Here is a 24,801-nt window from a genome sequence, read left to right on the forward strand (position 1 = left end):
GCCCTTTTTAGAGATGTCCATTCCTCTTCAACTGTACTGCCTACTGCGTTATTCCTTATTGCTGTATCTATAGCGTTAGAGAACTTCAAAGGTATCTCGTCATTCCTTAGTACTTCCGTATCCCACTTCTTTGCGTATTGATTCTTCCTGACTAATGTCTTGAACTTCAGCCTACTCTTCATCACTACTATATTGTGATCTGAGTCTATATCTGCTGCTGGGTACGCCTTACAGTCCAGTATCTGATTTCGGCATCTCTGTCTTCCCGTATCTCCCGGCCTTTTCCAAGTATACCTCCTCGTCTTGTGATTCTTGGTTCAAGTGGCTTTGAGCACTATGGGACTTAACATCTATGGTCATCAGTCCCCTAGAACTTAGAACTACTTAAACCTAACTAACCTAAGGACATCACACAACACCCAGTCATCACGAGGCAGAGAAATTCCCTGACCCCGCCGGGAATCGAACCCGGGAACCCGGGCGTGGGAAGCGAGAACGCTACCGCACGACCACGAGCTGCGGACTTGTGATTCTTGAACAGGGTATTCGCTATTACTAGCTGAAACTTGTTACAGAACTCAATTAGTCTTTCTCCTCTTTCATTCCTCGTCCCAAGCCCATATTCTCCTGTAACCTTTTCTTCTACTCCTTCCCCTCCAACTGCATTCCAGTCGTCCATGATTATTAGATTTTCGTCTCCCTTTACATACTGTATTACGCTTTCAATATCCTTGGATAGTATGCCACGACGAATACAGGCATGCACCAATGCAAGAGGACGGGGTACTAGGTATTAGAGGTACCGGTGTGTACAGCAATCTGGCCCACCATCTCTGAAGGTCTCGCTGTATGGTGATACAACATGCAATGTGTGGTTTTCATGAGCAATAAAAATGGCGGGAATGATGTTTTTGTTGATCTCTATTCGAATTTTCTGTACAGGTTATGGAACTCTCGGAACCGAGGTAATGCAAAACTTTTTTTGATGTGTGTAGATCGACACAACACGTAACTTCCTATTTGTTCATCGACAAATGCAGGGCAATTCTCATCTGTGATGGGCAACCCAAAACATGCTCTGAATGCAGGAAGGAAGGCCATATCCATTTAGAATGCGCGCAGCGGAGGATTGTGCAAGGTCCAACGTCCATACCATCACCCTGACACTAATATATCTTGACGCACTCTGAACAGACACTATCCAGAAGACTGACAAGCTCCAGCTTCCCGGCAGTTTGCAGCAACCTTCTGCAGCAGAGACTGCCACCCAGGAACGAGTTACGTACACTATGATTACTCTGGAGCTGTGCGACACCATTGACCTACAGGGAGGGGTCAGTTAGGGAGATGGAAATTGATAGTAGTGCCGCCAGCAGCTTTAGTACTTGAATGACGGGAGTGATTTCCACACGTGGACATGAGGCCCACAGGAACAAACAACGATGCTGAAGCAAAACAAGAAACCACAGCTAGTGCTGTCTGACAGCTCACTGATGAACTCCGCATCAGATGCTGCATGCAGCAACGACATGGTGAATCTGGATACATGACAGGCTATTCTTCCTCCCTCACAGCAGTGAAAAGTGAACCACACGAAGCAGGGTCTGAGTGCAGAACTACAAGATAGAGATCCGCTGGTAAGTGTACCTCCATCCACCTCTGCAACAACTCTGGTGGGAGAACCACGTCGAGAGATAGTGTTGTGTACATAGTTCCGCGTAGTCAGCGTGTACACAACTTTCCCACTAGAGCGCGCCCCGTTAACCACAACAGCGCAGGCGCAGCGCTCGTCCGTCTCCGCACTACGAGATGGCGCTGTCTTAGAGACGGACCAAATTCTGTTTCCGCCGATCCGCGTATTAATATGTAACGCAGCCAATGAGATTGCTGCTAACGTAGAACCTTTTCTCCTCGCGGATCACACTCGCGCAGTGATACCTGAATGTGCGAGGTATTATAACAAGTGTACAGACCTCCGATTAGTCAGTCTGCATTAGTCTGCATTTGTCTGTACCAGTCTATAGACAAGTTTCAGTCTGCGCCTAATAAGATTGTCATATTCCTGTACATAGCCATGAAGAGAAATGTATAGCCACTTTGTCAAGAATCAGAGATATGTGAGAATAAGAGTAACGTATCAAGACCAAAGGAACTTCAGATTGTCAATTGTAAACAGCATCCAGAGTCCAGTTACGTAAGATCTATGTTTTTTATTATTTTAATAAATGTGTGTGAAAATTGATCAAGTTCTGTTTAAAGTTGGTCACCGTCAATCTGCTAACCTAAGTGTGCAAGTGGCATCTCTATCGTCTGACCTAATGACAGAAGATAAACACGCCACGATAAGACCACGAGACATATTGCTGACACTCGCCTACTTCGTTAGAGCGACAAGCCAAATAATCTGATGGAGTGTGTACCGAAGGTCTTGCAGTACGCACCCCACAGATGGACTTTCAGCAAGGGAACTGAGGCGATGAGTGCGATACTGATCCACAATCGACGACACAGCCGCAGCATGAGCGTCCACCGGACGTTAGCCACAGAGAAGACGAAGACGATCGTGCACACGCAAGATCACCGGACAACGGCACACAAGTTAACATAAGGACTCTTGATGTACTTTATGCACTGATGAGCAGCGACAGGCAAATCGAATAGCTTCCGTCAGTGTTCATACAATCAGAACGCCAGTCAAGTTGCAGAACATGCTGCGTACGTCGGATCTCGACATTGGCTTTTTGCAGGGCGTATATATCGAGAGCTTTCCGGGTATTTAGGGGTGCGATACACACATTAAGCACACTATAGGCTGCGGCAGTAGAAGAACGGTACTTCTGCACAAAGGCACAATAGGCGAGGATGTGGTGTACCTGCCAATAGCGGCAGGACTGGCGCAAACAGTGCTAAGAGTACGGATCATCAATATCTGTGCCCCGTCGGAATCCTAAACGATGTGTGATCGTTCCCGATTTTGTGCAGAGGAGATTCCGCCACTATTCTTAGGCCGCTGCGAACATGTCTTACATGGAGGCGGCGTCAACTGTATGCTCACACCAGAGGATCAGTACCCGTGGGTAATGGGGGTATGAATGTTCAGGAACAGAGGGGGTATTGTTCTCTTAAGTGAACAAACTGCCCAGTTGCACTAGCCCAATTTCATGACGCTTATGTGAACAAACGTTTCAGTTGGTTGCATGTTTCGTTTATTTAGGACATAGGCAAGATGGCTGCCTTGGTCCATGTTTATCCAGCTGTTCAAATGCATTTAGCATAAAGTGATAACTGTCGTTTTTAATTATGTTATTTATAAACCAAAAATGACATCTTCCCGGCCCCACTGTGCTGCTATTGGTCGTTTCCCGCACCTCACCCCCCCCCCCCCACGACTACCCCCAATGACCTTGGCGTCCTTGAGATTGCCATTATCAATGTAGATCTGATTGGAGAAGCAGCAGTAGCATCAGTAAATCCAGTATAGCGTAGCACACAGCGGTACTTGCCCATTTTTCACGAATATCCGTCGCCCAACTATATTTTCTGCAATATACGACACTGTTTAAGGTTTTGTGGCTAATTATTATCAATTTTTAAGAAGACATTTCATTGATATTTTACGGATTTCTCCAACTTTTTAAGAAAATACACGTAAAAGTGGGGTTCACCAATTTTTAGGAACATACACATAAATATTGGTCTTGTGATCAATTTCACCGATATTTTAAGAAGACTGACGGAATACTGATTTTCTGGATACACTGAAGACACACGTAATTATGGACTTGTAAATACCGTAAATAAAGTTATCGGCGAGAGTAGCGTAGCTTTTCTCACCTGATGATGGCGGGCAGGTGGACCTCTGAAATATTGTGCTCAGATGACAGTTTGATCCGGCTGGAAACCTGTATTTGATATACTAATACGCCGGGAAAGTCTACATACGTAATCACACCTTAAGTAACACTGTTTACGGTTTTCGGATAATTTTACCGATTTTACGAAAAGACACACGCAAATACTTTAATATGACTGTATAAAATTTTTTGCAGTGTATCTTCTGTAAGTGCACTGAAATGAAACGAAATGCCGTGTGGCTAGGGCCTCCCGTCGGGTAGACCGTTCGCCTGGTGCAGGTCTTTCGAGTAGAGATGGGCGATCCGCTCCTGAACTAATTCATAGAGTTGAATCTTTCAAAGGAGTGAACAATCAGTGATGCAGAAAAAAAGGACGGTAGCTCCAAACGTTTCCCACAGCAGAGAGAGAGAGAGAGAGAGAGAGAGAGAGAGAGAGAGAGTCGGAGCAGACCAGTGGGGCCTCTGCTGGTCGGAGCACACTGCACGCCACACAACACAGCCAGCGCCGGCCTCTGCCCTGCTTCTGCCTTGGCTGCCTGCATTGTGCAGTGCCCCATTGGATTTTGTGTTTAACACATGCCGTGCCGTCTCTGTGCTTCCTCTGCCGCGTGCAGCGTCTGGCGCACCTTAACTTAGCATCGCACTCCGTCGGCGATCGTTTCAGTCGCACGTCCTGCCCTCTGGGCAGTTGATGCGAGCAACAGGACAGAGAGCCTCCTAGCGGAGAACATAAGAACTACTTGCAACAACCTGCTCGCAAGTGAGCGGACGATTTGTCTCGGAGCGGGTGAGTGGTGGCAGTTCACCGCTCCCCCCACCCCCAGAACTCGCCTGCTCAACGCTCACCCACCGTTCTCGACTCTAGCCAGAGCGTTGAGCAAAGCAACTCGGGTGTCACTCTGGTCTCTGCGGTCTTAGCTCGCGCAGTAATACAGCTCGCGGCTCGACCTGCTTGACTCAGCGCCTCTGCATCGGAGTTCGTCTCTACTGGATATTGTTCTTCGTAGTAATACCGTTATGTATATTACATAATTATGTTACGTATACGTCATTTGTTTTTATTTTATTTTTATTTGTTTAAACTTATCAGATTAGGTTCCTGATGGCTCCTCTTACTATAGCATTTTTTATTATGGTCACTCGAATTTACACTTTAATTACGAGCGAACCGATAAACGTATAGCAAAAGTGATACACCAATGTTTCCTTGTTTTATTCTGCGGAAGGCTATATGCAGCACTTTGGTCTTACAGTCAAATTTATATATTTTTTCTTATTGTAGTACGGATTTTGCGATTTTAGGCGTCTTTGGAAGGAAATGTTCACTTTAAAAATATATGGCTTGTGATGTATTTGTACGAGGTTAATGAAATTTTAATACATTATAGCCAAATATATTGTTAATGTAAATCTCAAGTTACAACATTTTCCGATCACCCAAAAAACCACGATAGTGCAAAATAAATCAGTAATCAAAAACTTTGTCATATTGTGGAAATTTCAATAAACAATACAAAATTCTTACTCATTATCTGTGTTACTTCAACATAGGATCAAATAAGATCAAAATACAGGTATAGTACTGGAATATACCAAGTTTAAAGAGCAATGTGCCTTCCATTTATTTTCTGTTGTGAATGAGTGGTGAGTCATGAAAAAGAGCTAGTTCATTTCAGGGAGTGAACAGTTCTGATCCGATCTCTGAAAAGAACAGTTTTGCCCATCTCTACTTTCGAGTTGACACCACTTCGGCGACCTGCGCGTCGATGGGGATGAAATAATGATGATTAGGACAACACAACACTCAGTCCCTGAGCGGAGAAAATCTCCGACTCAGCCGGGAATCGAATCCGGGACCTTAGGATTGACATTCTGTCACGCTGACAACTCAGCTACCGGGGCCGGATTGCTGCTATGTATGGCTTTAATGTTTTTTCCATATTATTCCACAAATACCTAATTTTTTCAGGATGACACACTTAAAAATTATGATTCAGACAATCGCCATATCGCAGTAATATATTGAGTTACATGGAAATTCAGCATTAAACAATTTTTATTTAACAACAAAATACGCAACCAGACCTACATTTTGCTTAAACTGTCAGGCCCCTTAGCACTATATGATTATGCTGGGCATCTAAAAAGAAAAAACGGACTGGAACGCTTCACCAGAGAATGTACACTGAGGTGACAAAAGTCATGGGATAGCAATATTGACCGATACAGATGGCTGTAGTATGGCGTAGAAAAGGTATAAAACGGCAGTGCATTGGTGGAGCAGTCATTTGTATTCAGGTGATTCATGTGGAAAGGTTTCAGACGTCGTTGCGGCCACACGACGGGAACTGACAGACTTTGAACGCGGAATGGTAGCTGGAGGTAGGCGACGGGACATTCCATTTTGGAAATCGTTAGGCAATTCCATATTCCGAGATCCACAGTATCCAGAGTGCGCCGGAAATACCTAATTTCAGCCATTACGTTTCAGCATAGACAATGGAGTGCCTGACGGCCTTCACTTAACGACTGAGAACAGCGGCGTTTACTGTGCGGCTGGTCCCGGCGGAGGTTCGAGTCCTCCCTCGGGCATGGGTGTGTGTGTGTTGGTCCTTAGGATAATTTAGGTTAAGTAGTGTGTAAGCTTAGGGACTGATGACCTTAACAGTTCAATCCCATAAGTTAAAAAAAAAAGCGGCGTTTGTTTACAGTTGTCAGTGGTAACAGACGACAACCGCAGAAGTCAATGTGGGACGTACGACGAACGTATCCGTTAGGACAGAGCGGCGAAATTTGACGTTAATGGGCTACGGCAGCAGACGACCCGTGTGAGTGCCTTTGCTAACAGCACGACATCGCCTGCAGCACCTCTCCTGGGCTCGTGACCATATCGGTTGGCCCCTAGAGGGCTGGGAAACTGTTACCACCTGGTAGTATTTAATTTGGTAAGGGCTGATGGCGCAGGCTCCATGAAGCCATGGACCTGAAGTGGTCAACAAGGCACTGTGGAAGCTGGTGGTGGCTCCATAATGGTGTGGGCTGTGTTGACGTGGAATAGACTGGATCTGGATTATGTTCGGCTACTTGAAGACCGTTTGCAACCACTTATGGACTTCATGTTCCCAAACAACTATCGAATTTTAATGGATGACATTGTGTCACTGGGCAACAGTTTTTCGTGATAGGTTTGAGCAACATTCTGGGCAATTTGAGCTGATGATTTGGCCACCCAGATGGCCCGACGTGAATCCCGTCGAACATTTATGGGACATTATCGAGAGGTCAGTTCGGACCAGCAATACACAATTATGGACTGCTATAGAGGCAGCACGCCTCAATATTTCTGCGGAGTACTTCGAACAGCTTGTTGAGTCCATGCGACGTCGAGTTCTTGCGCTACGCCATGCAAGCAGGTATCCCGTGACTTCTGTCTGCTCAGTGTGAAACGTCCCCTTAGAAAAATTATAAACGACTGTGCTTAAACTGACACACAATATTTTTAGCGCAACGCAATCTGACTTTCAATAATCCCTACAAAAGAATGGCACTGACTAACATTAACCTATACCTTTCACGAATCACTTACCTCACGAAAATCTTCGTTACTGCAATACAGCGAGCGCCACTACTGCCAGCTAAATAATAGATTCAAACTACTGAAAGCACTAACTACTGATAGGCATAGTTATCAAATGAAAGATTTTGATAGAGAACAAACAATCTATTTACTTAATAGTGTTCAAAAGTCATAATATATATAGCAGTTCATGATCTCCAGTATTATAAATTTACTCATTGTGGCGGACACACGTCCAGATCGTCCGCTCTTAAAATTCTGCCATCTCTCTCCCCACATCCACCACTGCTGGCGGCTCACCTCCAACTGCGCAACGCTATGCGCTGTTCACATCCAACTGCCCAACACTACAATGGCAACTATTCCAACAATGCAAACCAGCCACAGACTGCACACAGCACAGTCAGTGATTTTCATACAGAGCGCTACGTGGCGTTACCAACATAAAAACCTGAACAGCCTACTTACAAGTGTACAGGGAGATGGGAAGCGCACGCTAGACCAGGGGAAAACGCCTCGCAACTGTCGCCGCCGCCGCTGGTGCTCTGGAGTGTTAGAGACGCGAAGTGCTGGGACAACGTGCGAATAATTGCAGTGTCTACTGAGTCGGTGAGGCACGCATGTTTGATGTATTTGGTTTTATGCTTTCTCCATGGTCTTGGTAAGGGAAGGAGTCAAGATGGAGCGCTTGGACGGTGAGCATTGAGCGTGTTTTGTGGCAACCAGCGATTAGGAAGAGTGTTCCGAGCTGGCGGCCGTTGAGCGCAGCACTTGGAAGCTCGCTGGTTTTCCAGACAGAGTTGTGGCTGCGTGGCGTTAGTCTGCCGCCTTATGCTGGAGGGCGGGCAATTCTGCACGACTCAGCGAGGATTCCTAAGGCCCGTATTACACTATCAAATATCTTTGTCAAAGATATTTGATGGTGTAATAGGGAACTTTGTCAAATATCGTCCAATATTCGATCAAATCTAGGGCCTCGCTGTAGATTTTATCAAAGAAGTCGCTTGTCTTTTGTTCACTGCAAAGTGACATGTTACCACACGGAGCCCTAGCATCGCTGCAGCATTCTGTCGTCTGTAGTGTTTTAATAAACATTATCGGCAAATACAATTGGTGTGTGCCGTCAACCACAAAATTAATAGAGATGTATGAAGCTGATGAGGAGCTTTACAACGTGAGGCACGCTGAATACAAAAACAGATTAAGAAGATTGGAGACCTGACCTGACCTAACCTAACCTAACATAACCCTCTCCTGCAGCAAGGAATCGGAGTGTTACAGTGAGCCTGTCTTCTGCAGATGTAGCAGTTCTTAAGGCCGGCCGGAGTGACCGTGCGGTTCTAGGCGCTACAGTCTGGAGCCGTGAGACCGCTACGGTCGCAGGTTCGAATCCTGCCTCGGACATGGATGTGTGTGATGTTCTTAGGTTAGATAGGTTTAAGTAGTTCTAAGTTCTAGGGGACTGATGACCTCAGAAGTTGAGTCCCATAGTGCTCAGCGCCATTTGAACCATTTTGAAGTTCTTAAGTGAATATTGTGCTTTGTGACATGAGGATACACTTCATTGAGCACATACAGAAATGTATGCTCATCCATTCCTAAGTAATAGATGTACGACTTGACCTCCTGCACTATAAACCCACGTAACAAGTTTTGTTGAATGCTTTTATCGTGTTGTCGTAAAACCCACGACTTCACCCGGGTACATTTACTTTTTTTCCCCGCTTCTCTTCCGCATGTGCACACAGTGCAATTATGGTAAATGCAACTGCTGCGGTTAATAACAAGTTGTTGTTGTCAGCCATCTTGAACTTTGACGAAAATATGATGACAGTGTAATACCCCTTCTAGCGCTACATCAAAGATCTTTGTCAAATATATTTGACGGAATATTAGATCACATCTTTGATCAAATCTTTGACAAAGAAATTTGATAGTGTAATACCGGCGTAACTCATCTCGAAGTGGTCTTCTGCTGTTATCAGCCACGGGCGTAAAGTTGTGACTGACTGAAGTGTTTCCGCCCACAACAGCTCGCTGGCACTGTATCGCTGTTCGCAGTCCTCTTTGGCAGTTCAAAATAGTTTGCTCTTCTTTGCGGAGATCTATACATATACATACAGTGAAATGCCAAAGAAACTGGTATAGGCATGCATATTCAAATACAGAGATATGTAAACAGGCAGGATACGGCGCTACGGTCGGAAAGGCCTATATAAGACAGCCAGTGTCTGTCGCGGTTGTTAGATCGCTTACTGCTGCTAGAATGGCAGGTTATCAAAATGTAAGTGAGTTTGGTGTTATAGTCGGCGCACGAGCGATGGGACACAGCATCTGCGAGGTAGCGATGAAATGGGGATTTTCCCGTACGACCATTCCACGAGCGTACCGTGAATATGAGAAATTCGGTAAAACATCAAATAACCGATATCACTTCGGCCAGAAAGAGATCCTACAAGAAGTGAACAAACGACGACTGAAGAGAATCGTTGAATGTGACAGAAGTACAGGCCTTCCGGGAATTGGTGCAGATTTCAATGCTGAACCATCAACAAGTGTCAACGTGTGATCCATCCAACGAAACATGCTCGATATGGGCTTTCGGAGCCGAAGGCCCACTCGTGTACCCTTCATGACTGCACGACACAAAGCTTTACGTCTCTCCTGGGTCCATCAACAACGACATTGGACTGTTGATGACAGGAAACATGTTGCCTGGTCGCACGAGTCTCGTTTCAAATTGTATCAACCTGATGGACGCGTACGGGTAAGCAGACATCCTCATGAATCCATGGACCCTGCATGTCAGCAGGGGACTGTTAGAGCTGGTGGAGGGTCTATAATGGTGTGGGGCGTGTGCAGTTGTGATATGGGACCCCTCATAAGTGTAGATACGACTCTGACAGGTGATACGTAAATAAGCATCCTGTCTGATCACCTGCGTCTATTCATGTCCATTGTGCATTCCGACGGAGTTGGGGAATTCCAGCAAAACAATACGACACACAACACGTCCAGAATGGCTACAGTGTGGCTCCAGCAACTCTCTTCTGAGTTTAAACACTTTCACTGGCCACCAAATTCCCCAGACATGAACATCATTGAGCATATCTGGGGATGCCTTGCAGCGTGCTGTTCAGAAGAGATCTCTGTCCCCTCGTGCTCTTGCGGATTTATGGACAGTGGAACGGTGGTCTGATCATTTAATGTTAAAAGATTACGACCAATGTGTGGACGGGGCCAAGGAATTGACATACCAGATGTGATTTAACACAAAAAGATTTATTCATAACATACAATACATAACACCAACTACGTAAATTCTACTTCGATGCTTACAATTGCCCAAAATGGGAGGGCCACCACTTTCGAATTGGAAAGGCTTTAATTTAAGAAACTAAAACGTCTATTATAATTTTTAAAATTAATAATAACACAACACATAAGTAAGCGCTAAGTGAACGCACTCTTAAATCTTTAATTATTAATCACAAAGCGTTGGTTTACCACATTTCAATTCTCATTGAAATATAAAACATAAATACATGAATTCACAACACAGCATGGCGTCAAAATTTCTACCTGCACAACATATGGTCCTAAAACTTTCGTATTACATTCTAGCCACTCACATTAATAACTTACAAGCAGGATCGGTAAAATACAAACGTTTGCACTATAATGAATTTTAATAATCCACAATCACTCAAAAAACATCATCAGAAGTTCGATACGGAGCATGTAAGCCTGTTTATACAATCTTTCTGACCAAAATAGGCGCGAGGGCCACCATAACAGAAGTGCGCTAGTTGCTTTTAGGATAGGTGCTCCCATTAGCTTAATCACTGTTCAGATATTAAGCGACAGGTAAGATAGTTAATGCAAATAGAAGGTATTCCTAAAGTTTATTTTTTCTCCCTTTTAACAAGGGGGTTTTAGTGAGGTGGAAATTACACTTTGAGGAGACGCAATAGCAATCTAGCGGGCACAACTTCACGAGACGCCATGCCACTACACACGTACTAAACTAGCCGCGTATCCGCTGTTCAAGCCAAACATTAACAACACAGTTCCATATTCCTGACACCCAAATAGTCGGGATCAAAACAAAACCAAAAATCCCAAGAGCGCAAGATCCAGCATAGCTTCAGAAGAGATCTTACTTCATGCGGTTGCCTTCACAAATACAGGTATCGAAATGAAAACAAGAACGTGTAACAACATTCCCTAACCAGCACAATGTTCTTCTTTAGGTCCCGGTAGCGCTAGACAACGCTGACATGCCAATGTTAACAAACCTCTAAGGCAACACCCTCCAACTGACAAGCCGAAACCAATGTGACCCCTTATCAGCTCCGTGACAGGACTCGAACCCCCAACTACTGTCAGTGCAACTCACTTAGAATAAATACAGCGCAAATAGTATGGTGGACACATATACCCAGGGATTAACAGAACACTAGACTGAACTAGAATTAACCTTAATAAGACAGCACTAGATCTTGGGAGACAAGGAACTAACTCCCCACCCGAAATTCTGCAACCACAGCGCGGGAGGATGAACTACCAAAACATAGAAGTGCAAACGCACACAAATAACTACCAAAATACACCACTAAGCCGGTTAGGATCGATGCGTGGAGGAATCTGCACTGTCAGAATTGCACCAGTGAACAGAACAGAGGATTGCCACAGCGGTGGCCACAAGGCGGGAAAGACGACTGGGTGAACTCAATCCCAATGGACGATCAACTTGAAACATTCACACTTAACTTCTTTTCTCCATTCCCACGGCGCACTCCGTCGTTTGTCCGGGACTGCTGTGCACAATTCTGAGCCGTCCCCAGTCGTCCCGGCAGACACCGATCCAGCCGAACTGGTCCCTGACTCAAACCCTCGCCGAACGGCGGCTCCACCGCCCCATGATGGTTACTGTTTGTTTGCCTTCGTCGACGCAGGCGATGATTAGACTGCCATCCGCCTCCCGCGGACAACCAGTGAAGAGCGGACAGAGGGGCCCAACCAGGCCGGCGTTCCTTCACGGGTAGAAGTGCGGGTTCGATAGCAACACCCGTACGCCGAAGACAGGATGTCGACGTCACCAGACCAGACGCGAAGGCCACTGCGGAGACAACCCCCTCCAGCGTTACCGCGCTCGCCTATAAACAATACAGGCCAAAGAGTCTGCTGCAGTAAACACGTGAGTCGGTCGTGTTACCAACCTACGGTTTCTAACAAGGGAACCTCCCCATCGCACCCCCCTCAGATTTAGTTATAAGTTGGCATAGTGAATAGGCCTTGAAAAACTGAACACAGATCAATCGAGAAAACAGGAAGAAGTTTTGTGGAACTATGAAAAAAATAAGCAAAATATACAAATTGAGTAGTCGATGTGCAAGATAGGAAACATCATGGATAATGTGACCCCAGCAGCGCCGTGGTCTCGTGGTTAGCGTGAGCAACCGCGGAACGAGAGGTCATTGGTTCAAGTCTTCCCTCTAGTTAAAATTTTAACTTTTTATTTTCAGGCAATTGACGTGTGTCAATTATCAAAGTTCAGCCACTCACACATAATCAACTTCGCTCTCCAAAATTCCAGGACATGTTCAGATTTGCTTGGACATATGCAGGGTCTGACGGTCTACACACGGAAAAAATTGGAAAACGTTGACAGAGCACAGGGAAAACTGTGCGACTGTGAAACTCAAAAATGGTTCAAATGGCTCTGAGTACTATGGGACTCAACTTCAGAGGTCATTCGTCTCCTAGAACTTAGAACTAGTTAAACCTAACTAACCTAAGGACATCACAAACATCCATGCCCGAGGCAGGATTCGAACCTGCGACCGTAGCGGTCTTGCGGTTCCAGACTGCAGCGCCTTTAACCGCACGGCCACTTCGGCCGGCGACTGTGAAACTGTTCCATTCATTTGTTGCAGTTTATGTGACAAACTTTTATATTTTCATCACTTTTTTGGGAGTGATTATCACATCCACAAGAAAACCTAAATCGGGCAAGGTAGAAGAATCCTTTTACCCATTCGCCGAGTGTACAAGTTAGGTGGGTCGACAACACATTCCTGTCATGTGACGCACATGCCGTCACCAGTGTCGTATAGAATATATCAGATGTGTTTTCCTGTGGAGGAATCGGTTGACATATGACCTTGCGATCAAATGTTTTCGGTTCCCATTGGGGAGGCACGTACTTTCGTCTACTAATCGCACGGTTTTGCGGTGCGGTCGCAAAACACAGACACTAAACTTATTACAGTGAACAGAGACGTCAATGAACGAACTGACAGATCATAACTTTGCGAAAATAAATAAAATAACTTTTCACGCGAGGGAAGACTTGAACCAAGGCCCTCTCGTTCAGCAGTTGTTCTCGCTAACCACGGGACCACGGCGCTCCTGAACTGACACTAACCTTGATGTTGCTTATCTTGCACATGGACTACTCAGTTTGTATATTTTACTTATTTTTTAATAGTTCCACACAACTTCTTCCTGTTTTCTCGATTGATCTGTGTTCAGTTTTTCAAGGCCTATCCACTGTGCCAACTTATAACTAAATCTGAGGGGGGTGCGACGGGGAGGTTCCCTTGTAATAACACCAAAGCCAGAACTCGCAATCGATAGTGGGTACACTACGGGTGGGAGTTCAACGAAAGAGCTTCATAAAAGACCAACCCTGAACAACCGCGGAATAACGAAATAGAAGCGAAGCAATAAAAGACAGCAACGAGATGCTAGAGCTTGATCGCGCCCAAACACAGTATATTACCAAAAATATTGGCTCCACACGACGCTCAGGAAACGAGCCGTGGAAAGATGGAAGTACACACGGCTCAGATAGCTTTTCAGAATTCATGGAGTCAGTTTACCTCAGCACTACTTCAGACATTAGTCAAGTTCATGCCACGTCGTGTTGCGGCACTTCTACGTGCTCGCGGGGGCCCTACACGATGTTAACAACGTGTACCAGTTTCTAGGGCTCTTCAGAGTATGTACATCTTTACTGCATCTTTTATTGCTAGTAAATTCTTGTAGGCTACCCCTTACGTATAGGCAGATTACTGTGGGTCACTTGGTTATGTGGTCAAGTGTTGCTGTGAATCATCCTTATTATCATCCCCGTAGAAACTAAATGGTGATGTGTGTTCGTTACAGAGTTCAACTGTAATTTGCTTTGTGGATGTTCTGGCTCGGCGTTTGTGTGGGCGTCCGAGCTTGGCTGTCCGTTGCCCCGCGCAGGCAAGTCCACTGCGTGGGTGTGTGTGGTCCGGTGCCTGTACCGGACGGTGCGGCCCTCGTCTACGCTGGTTGGTCGTTGAACGAACGCCTGCGGATGCACCGCTAAGCGCAGCCTTATTATGCTATTTACTTGCATTGGTTTATTATTGTAGTCTTAAGGTGGTGCTTGAATATTAACTGCTGTAGCTGCCGAAATTTTGTTGTTTTGATGTTCGTCGAGTGCCCGATTTTATATTTTCACTTTGATCTACTGCCTTGTCCTGAAGGTAAAGGTCGCTCAGATCGACAGGAAACCATTAGCTATTTCCTGGGCCTTGTATGGATTTTACTGTTTTAATTTAAACTATTGCCTGATTCCAGAATGAGATTTTCACTCTGCAGCGGAGTGTGCGCTGATATGAAACTTCCTGGCAGATTAAAACTGTATGCCCGACCGAGACTCGTACTCGGGACCTTTGCCTTTCGCGGGCAAGTGCTCTACCAACTGAGCTACCCAAGGACGACTCACGCCCCGTCCTTACAGCTTTACTTCTGCCCGTACCTCGTCTCCTACCTTCCAAACTTGCCTGATTATTTTTTCTCTTTAATACTTACCATTGTTAAAACAAGAACTGTACTATATTTGAATGTTGAATATATTTATATCGGTTTACAATAATTGTGTTAATAAAATGTCATGGTAAATGATGTACAATTAAACAATCTTGTGCCAGTCCTTCCATGATTGCTGCTACTCAGGCACACTCATTGCTGGTCCCCGGTGAGGTGTTGATTACTATTGAATCTTGTAGTCCTGTCTTCCTCAGTTGCGTGTAATGGATTGTCCAGGCAACCTGTAAGTACAGTTCAAAACATTACTACTTAATACGAAATACCAACCACCAGAACTGTTTATAATCTATAGGCACAGTGACAAAAACGTAAATTAAATAGCTAACATATGTACATATTTCAGGCCACTGATGATGCCTTGCAGAAAATAAAGGCGAAACGCGTATGGCACTAAAATTGTGTTTTATTCAGTTGCTGTCAGACGGTCCATAAGTAAAAAGTATCAATATACCGTAATATTACTATTGAAGGTTGTATGTTTTGGCTTGTACGACTCTCTAGGAAAGCGGTACCATAACGGTATCATCTATATTCAAACACCACATAGCGTAACGACCTCATAGCGCAGCACAGAGTAGTGTCGTGGTCTCGTACGTGTTTTCGAGTGCTCGGCGTATCTTCAGTTTTGAAAAAGATGGACCAAAGTATTTGCAATAAATTTTGCCTGATAAATGTAATTAAACTGCAGCACAGCATTCGAAATGCTGACTGTGATTTTCGGCGAATTTACTACGAGTGAGACAAGAGTTTGCGAGTAGTATAAACGTTTCAAAGAGGGTCGAGAAGGAGCTGAAGAAGATGGCCGCCCTGGACATCCTGGCACATCAGTTACTGACGGCAGTGTGGGAGAAGTCAAGAAAATGGTTCTGGAACATCGCCGGATCTACATCTACATCTACATCCATACTCCGCAAGCCACCTGACGGTGTGTGGCGGAGGGTACCCTGAGTACCTCTATCGGTTCTCCCTTCTATTCCAGTCTCGTATTGTTCGTGGAAAGAAGGATTGTCTGTATGCTTCTGCATGGGCTCTAATCTCTCTGATTTTATCCCCACGGTCTCTTCGTGAGATATACGTAGGAGGGAGCAATATGCTGCTGGACTCTTCGGTGAAGGTACGTTCTCGAAACTTTAACAAAAGCCCGTACCGAGCTACTGAGCATCTCTCCTGCAGAGTCTTCCACTGGAGTTTATCTATCATCTCCGTAACGCTTTCGCGATTACTAAATGATCCTGTAACGAAGCGCGCTGCTCTCCGTTGGGTCTTCTCTATCTCTTCTACCAACCCTATCTGGTACGGATCCCACACTGCTGAGCAGTATTCAAGCAGTGGGCGAACAAGCGTACTGTAACCTACTTCCTTTGTTTTCGGATTGCATTTCCTTAGGATTCTTCCAATGAATCTCAGTCTGGCATCTGCTTTACCGACGATCAACTTTATAAGAGAGGCTGCTGATGATGTCAGCATATCCTTTGGCCCACGCCAAGCCATTTTTTCGGATGTTTTCGGAATGAAACGTGTAGTAGCGAAGTTTGTTCCGAAAACTGTAGGATCAATGTTGCCAATCATCGCTCATTAATTGCTGAATGAAGTCGATAATCATCCAGAGCTTCTAAATAAGGTTATAACAGGTGACGAAACACGGGTACATGCGTATGGCGTCATAACGAAGGCCCTGTCTTTCTATTAGAAACTGCCTGAAAAGCCAAGACCACAAAAAATTCCACAAGTTCGATCAAATGTGAAGGTCCTTCTCACTGTTTTCTTCGATTAAAATGACATAGTGCATCACGAGTTTTTGTCTTACGGTCGTGCGGTCGGTAAGGAGTACAACACGGAAGTTATGTACCGTTTGCTGAAGGAATCCGAAGAAAACGACTACAATTGTGGGAAAATTGCATCACCATAATACTTTTTTGTGGTCTTTTGGCAAAAAACAAAGCCGTTATGTTGTCCCAGCCACCTTATTTGCCGGACATGGCCATCCTGCAATTTCTTTCTTTTCCCAAGGCTGAGGAGAAGCAGGAAAAGGACGTCGTTTTGCCACCATTGATGAAACAGAATCGCTGAAGGAGCTAAATACCATAACAAAAAATGAGTCACAGAAACGCTTCCAGGATTCTAAAAACCGCTGCCCCAAGTATATTATATCTGAAGTGGATTATTTTGAAATGGGCAAGGTTAATGGTGATAAACAAAAAAAGATTCTTGAAGAAAAACATAAATTCCCGTTACTTTTTTGTCAGACCTCGTGCACTAAGAATTTTGTAATGTAGCTTGTCTCTTAGTTCCTGAAACATTCTTAATATCCCTTCACCTTGGTACATATTTCGCTGTAGCAAGACACGTACAGTAAGCTTCACTATATTTTATAAACGAGTAGTGACGTCATTGATGTAGTGCACAATGTACACGTAATCAGCGGATATGCAAAACATATCAGTTCTACGTGACGCAAAGCAGTTATACGTTTCCTGAGGTACATGATACCTTGTGTTTTACGAAATTCACGATCAATTACGGTTTGACAGTTGCAGTATTTATTTTCCCTCATTCCAGCAGAATGTGTTCCAATTACGTTCCAACTACGGCAGGTGGCTCTCCCTTTGTTTCACTGTCGTAGCGATCAGATGCACACTTTGTGAATCGTAGGAGTTGTCAAGCATAGTTTTTTTCGTCTGCAGCTAATACCATTCGTGAACTCCAGGCGGAAAGAATGTCTGTCTGTCGGTCAGAATTTTTCTGCCGCAGAATAATGCCAGAACTTTATTCACCATAAATAATCTACGAGTCAACAACGAAAATGTGATCTCCCTTTTAAGATGTCCGTCCACCCATTTATAGACAGACAAAACTCACGGCAGAATATACACTGTCTAACCGGTCTTCTCAGCCATTCGCGAAACTCTACTGCAGCTTAACAGAGGACTGAATGTCGAAGTAACGTAATTATATTTCGTAATTGAGCAGTTGAAAAAAAAACGCTAAATTACAACTCTGTGTTGGCGATGTTTAACATGTTCTTCTACAACTCATCTAAAAACCTTTGTCCTTTAGCCTCGCCAATCGTTTTTCAGTTTTGGTTACTGATAAAAACTTGCCACCAGTGCCTATGAGTTTAATTTGTACACCACAGCACTGAAGATGATCACTATGTGATTGAAAATCGATTTTGCTATCAATAAAACATCAATATTACGGCCAACGCTGACCTTCTCTCTAATTTCATATCAATCAATATTACACAATCATCATTTAGCAGACTTAATATAATTTAAATTCGTTAAATCCAGTTTTCGTTGCTGGTACATCCATTTGCTCGTTTGTGGCGGGTGGAAAGACCAAAGTTTTTGGGCTGCGAAGGGTGCCGTAACGTTAAATCAGTGGACTTTAAGAATCAACAATGTAAATTTAGACCATCTATTGAGCAAGAAAAAAGGAATACAAACGTCTCAAAAATGATATCGACAGGAAGTGCTAAATGGCTAATCAGGGATGGCTAGAGGACAAATGTAAGGATGTAGAGGCTTATCTCACTGGGGGTAAGATAGATACTGCCTACAGGAAAATTAAAGAGACCTTTGGAGAAACGAGAACCACTTGCATGAATATCAAGAGCTTTGATGGAAACCCAGTTCTAAGCAAAGAAGGGAAAGCAGAAAGGTGGAAGGAGTATATAGAGGGTCTATACAAGGGCGATGTACTTGACAATATTATGGAAATGAAGAGGACGTAGATGAAGATGAAATGGGAGATATGATACTGCGTGAAGAGTTTGAAAGAGCACTGAAAGACATGAGTCGACACAAGGCCCCCAGAGTAGACAACATTCCATTAGAACTACTGACAGCCTTGGGAGAGCCAGTCCTGACAAAACTCTACCATCTGGTGAGCATGATGTATGAGACAGGCGAAATACCCTCAGACTTCAAGGATAATATAATAATTCCAATCCCAAAGAAAGCAGGTGTTGACAGAGGTGAAAATTACCGAACTATCAGTTTAATAAGTCACAGCTGCAAAATACTAACGCGAATTTTTTCAAGAAGAATGGAAAAACTGATAGAAGATAAACTCGGGGAAGATCAATTTGGATTCCGTAGAAATGTTGGAACACGTGAGGGAATACTGGCCCTACGACTTATCTTAGAAGAAAGATTAAGGAAAGGCAAACCTACGTTTCTAGCATTTGTAGACTTAGAGAAAGCTTTTGACAATGTTGACTGGAATACTCTCTTTCAAATTCTGAAGGTGGCAGGGGTAAAATACAGGGAGCGAAAGGCTATTTACAATTTGTACAGAAACCAGATGGCAGTTATAAGAGTCGAGGAACATGAAAGGGAAACAGCGGTTGGGAAGGGAGTGAGACAGGGTTGTAGCCTCTCCCCGATGTTATTCAATCTGTATATTGAGCAAGCAGTAAACGAAACAAAAGAAAAATTCGGAGTAGGTATTAAAATCCATGGAGAGGAAATAAAAACTTTGAGGTTCGCCGATGACATTGTAATTCTGTCAGAGACAGCAAAGGACGTGGAAGAGCAGTTGAATGGAATGGGCAGTGTCTTGAAAGGAGGATATAAGATGAACATCAACAAAAGCAAAACGAGGATAATGGAATGTAGTCGAATTAAGTCGGGTGATGCTGAGGAAATTAGATTAGGAAATGAGACAGTTAAAGTAGTAAAGGAGTTTTGCTATTTGGGGAGCAAAATAACTGATGATGGTCGAAGTAGAGAGGGTATAAAATGTATACTTTTGAAGAAGAGAAATTTGTTAACATCGAGTATAGACTTCAGTGTCAGGAAGTCGTTTCTGAATATTTGTATGGAGTGTAGCCATGTATGGAAGTGAAACATGGACGATAAATAGTTTAGACAAGAAGAGAATTGAAGCTTTCGAAATGTGGTGCTACAGAAGAATGCTGAAGATTAGATGGGTAGATCATATAACTAATGAGGAAGTATTGAATAGGATTGGGGAGAAGAGAAGTTTGTCGCACAACTTCACTAGAAGAAGGGATCGATTAGTAGGACATGTTCTGAGGCATCAAGGGATCACAAATTTAGTACTGGAGGGCAGCGTGGATGGTAAAAATCGTAGAGGGAGACCAAGATATGAATACACTAAGCAGATTCAGAAGGATGTAGGCTGCAGTAGGTACTGGGAGATGAAGAAGCTTGCGGAGGATAGAGTAGCATAGAGAGCGGCATCAAACCAGTCTCAGGACTGAAGACCACAACAACAACATTAAGTGGTCAGCAATTTATAGGCGCACAAACTCACGGAAGAGTGTTGTCTCTTAGTTATCCAGGAAACAAAAGACGGAACTTCTGTTTCTGAATGTCTCTCGGCGAAAATCCTTCGTATTATCCTACATTTTGATCGTACAGTCACTTCGCGAGATGTATGTGGGAAGGAGCAATATGTAGCTCTTAACAGTAGCAGTAAAGAGGTCACCTCTCAGCCCCTTTTTCGTCAGGGTATCACTTACCCCCACATTCTCACGAATCCTCCCGTCTTCGATACATGTCATTTGCATCCACCTGATTCTGATGAGCACAACTGGCTCCATATGTCCCACCACTTTGCGGTAGCACTGTTCCTCTAGGTATGAGGCTGCTGAGCCCTCTACCCGTCACTGGATATGTGGAGAGCTGTTACAATAAGGAAGAAAAGCACACTAACGTACGGGAAGAAATTCACCACCATGTGAATGCTTACGTCCAGATATTTTACGACTGGTGCGGTTTCCAGTAATTTGTAGTCAGTGATATAATTGAACCGCAGTAGATCTCTTCGGTTATTTTAGATTCAAGAGTGACATCTATGTGCGTTCAGCTCCAATGTCCACCAATCCTCACTGTTGTGCAAAACACTATAATCCACCGGTGTTGCAACCCTGTTAAATTATTATGCAAACCACTGTAAATTGCATGGTGGGCACTATGTCGTAGCACCATCATCGGTTTGTTCGTTCATATTCCACTCACATGCGTAATTATCGATTAAAAATGAATAAGATAACAAGCTCCAATGTGCGTCGCCAATAACGTCATTTATGACGTCATGAGATTTCCGCACCACACCCCGTCTGACAAAGACCAGATGCCGTATGTATAAAACAGCGGGAAATTCAAAAAAATAATTTAATTGCGCTGGTGTGTTTCCTGTGGAAAGATAGATGATGTTGTTGTTCCAAGTATGAATTGGCGGGAAATTAAGGATGGTGGATTGTCATCCTGGTTGACTGAGAATACGAGCACTAGCTTAACTATGACGACAGACCCCAATATGGCTGACCTGTAATACAAGACGGCGACTGGGGCATACTGGTGCAACTCTATGACGTTAGAAGCCAAAACTTGGAATGAAGGCACACAAATTCTGGATTACTGACGTAATAAAGTCGGAAACAAAGGATGTTTCTGTAGGTCCAGGCCTGTCTGCTAACGTATTTGACAACTTTTCCTCAAACTATTGTCTAAGACTTCATTGCATACTGCTTCTCTTAATTCTGTTTGGATCTCTCCACACAGGGATGGATTTAAACAAATACCTTGCCAGAGAGCATAGGGAATGAGAGAGGAATGCTGGGAGTGAGAAGCACCACAATTGCTCTAGCAAACTCTACTGAATTAGGAAAAAATTTCCGGTCATATGTTTGTAAATTTCATCTCAAAAATGCTCGTGGCGGTGGTAATGTAACCAACCACAACCAAGCTGTTTTTTTTATTGTTATATCACCCACCCCCTCCGCCATGCCCCATATGGGTAGGCGGCGCCCTCGACTGTCAATGGTACAGGCAATCAACTCTTCAACAATTGAGAATAAAAATTAAATGAGATGAAAAAGAAACAAAAAACGAATAGGCGAGATTATTACGTTGAATTTAGAAATTTTTGGAAGTGAAAAATGAAATGGAAGCTCTTAGATATATGAGAGATATGACCTCTTGCACTGATACTTAAACGCATAGATAAAAGGTAAAACAGAACACGATAAGCGCACATTTAAAACGTTTAAAACTTTACTGCAAACACTGATATTTAAAAGAAGTCAAAACTAGACATCATTGTCTTAATGGGATTTCCGCGATCATTCATTAAATAAAAATATGGCATTTCAGTCTTTGATCGCAATTTTTTATTTTGAATGACCGATTTCAGGCTAGCTACCCATGAGTTATGACAGCGAACCGATTGTTCTGTTCTGACAAGTTACTCTGTAGCTGCAATATATGATCTGAAGATGGGCAGCTAGCCTGAAACCGGCCATTGAAAATAAAAACTTAGCGATCAAAGACTGAAATGCCATATTTTTATTTAAAAGAAGCACTTTCTTGACACTAAGATATGGAAGGACCTGGCCTGGGATGGAGAGTCTGTTGTTGAAGGTTGGCCAGTGAGGAAGGTAGGTGTTTATGGTGGTATAACGAAGGAGGACTGGTGCGTAGCAGCGATAGGGTCGGAGTCGATGTTGAGGGGGTGGAGCAGAGGGGGGAATTAATGACTAATAGTTGTTGGGAAAAGGGGATGGGGAAAGAAAGGCAGGCAGGGGAAGAAGGCGGTAAAAAAATGTGGGGAGAGAGAGGCCCTGATGTGGTGGAATGGGTGGGTTGGACTTATAGCTGCTAAGAGGGGGATATGTCGGGGTGGAGTTCCTGATCTGGGAGGGGGAGATGTCTGAAGTTTGGGAGTGTATGTGAATGGTATGTCAGTGTAGGGTTGGGGGACTGTGTTGATAAAGGAGCTGCAGCATATTAGTATTGGAAAGCAGAGGGAACGATAGGATTATTGGAGTCGAGTTTGGTCAGCGGTGCTCAACATATGGCCCGCAGACCACATGCGGCCTGTTATGTTCCTCGCTGTGGCACGCGGGAGAGTCTTTGAAGAATGATCAGTTCCCTATTTTTTCGATATAATTCTAAGATTTTTTAGATGAATCTGTTATGACAATAAATCTAGATATCACTTACAAATTATTTGACTTTTTAGCAATGGCTGTCTCTTCAACAGCTAGGTTAAAATAGATGTGCATTATTGAATTTATTGGTAATGGAAGTGTTTGCGACAAGAAGGCAGTCCTTGGCTTGGGTCCAGTGGTGCTACCATTAAACAGCACTGCTAATGCCCTCCACTAAATAGGTGCTGCAATGTGGCCCACAGATGGTGGGGAAGCTGCTTGATTGGCTGCTTTCCCAAGCCGATAAAATCGCGAATATAAGCTAGTTACGTCATCACACACTAATAAACACTGCATTTAACTGTTGCACGGGTGAAGTGTTTCCAGTACTTAAAGATTGTTGAAAGAGGAATAACTGCCACGGTGCTGTACTCTAGTGTCTGTGTCCTACGGTCAGGAAATCTCACAGCATTTGCATTTAATTTCTGACGATTGTTCATATTTTACCGTTAGAAGTGAGTGATACATAGGCTTTTGTATTTTTTGTACTGATGTGGAATTAATATTGCTCACATAGCTTTGATTGAAGAAAAAAATTATTATCCTCTGTTACAAGTTCAAATTCAGATGTTTTGAGACGAAAGTGCCACGTAACGTATTTCTTGTGTCAATTATCATGAGCCCTCTGCTTTTATGTGTACGTGAACTTCGAGATGGCCAGAAAGAATGGATAACACCAGCAAGCGAAAAAGCGTGTGTGAAGGCCGAGTGTTTAATATGGAATCGACAAACAAGTACTTTTTTTTAATCAGTACAACGATAAAGTACTTCTTTTGGCTTGCCGCGAATCAGTCGCAGTTGGAAAAGGATGTAATATCCGGCGTCATTTAGCATCAAAACATGCTGATTTGGCGAAGTTGGACGACAACGAGAGGAAAATCAAGGCGTCAGATTTGCTAAAAACTTTGTCTAGTCGACAGCAACAATTCGAGAGAGTAAGGACAGAGAGTGGAAGGGTTACAAAAGTACTCTTCTTAATAAGTGGCTAAGAAACTACGCTTCTTAATTTCTAAAGATATTGCTGCTGCTGGAAAGCCTTTCACGGAAGGTGATTCCTTTAAATCGTGCATGATGATCGCTGCATCAGAACAATGTCCAGAAAAAAATCAAGTTTTTGAGAGCATAAACTTGTCCACGTTGACAGTTCAAAGAAGAGTGCATATCTCTAGAAACCTTCAGTTCCGTTAAGAACGAAATCTGAAGAACTCAAGTACTAAACTTCCTGGCAGATTAAAACTGTGTGCCGGACCGAGACTCGAACTCGGGACCTTTGCCTTTCGCGGGCAATTGCTCTACCAACTGAGCTACCCAAGCACGACTCACGCCCCGTCCTCACAGCTATAATTCAGCCAGTACCTCGTCTCCTACCTACCAAACTTCACAGAAGCTCTCCTGCGAAACTTGCAGAACTAGCACTCCTGGAAGAAAGGATATTGCGGAGACATGGCTTAGCCACAGCCTGGGGGATGTTTCCAGAATGAGATTTTCACTCTGCAGCGGAGTGTGCGCTGATATGAAACTTTCTTTCTTTCAGGAGT

At 43.9% G+C, this 24,801-nt stretch overlaps 1 non-coding gene across 1 annotated transcript; it reads right to left on the minus strand.

Moving 5' to 3' along the window:
* Window positions 1-24,503: 24,503 nt before the first annotated feature.
* On the minus strand, window positions 24,504-24,578 carry Trnas-cga. Its single transcript has one exon. It is a non-coding gene; the product is annotated as a tRNA-Ser (tRNA).
* Between the last annotated feature and the right edge of the window lie 223 nt (window positions 24,579-24,801).

This window comes from Schistocerca piceifrons, chromosome 9 (genome assembly GCF_021461385.2).
Source record: "Schistocerca piceifrons isolate TAMUIC-IGC-003096 chromosome 9, iqSchPice1.1, whole genome shotgun sequence".
NCBI classification, from domain to species: domain Eukaryota; kingdom Metazoa; phylum Arthropoda; class Insecta; order Orthoptera; family Acrididae; genus Schistocerca; species Schistocerca piceifrons.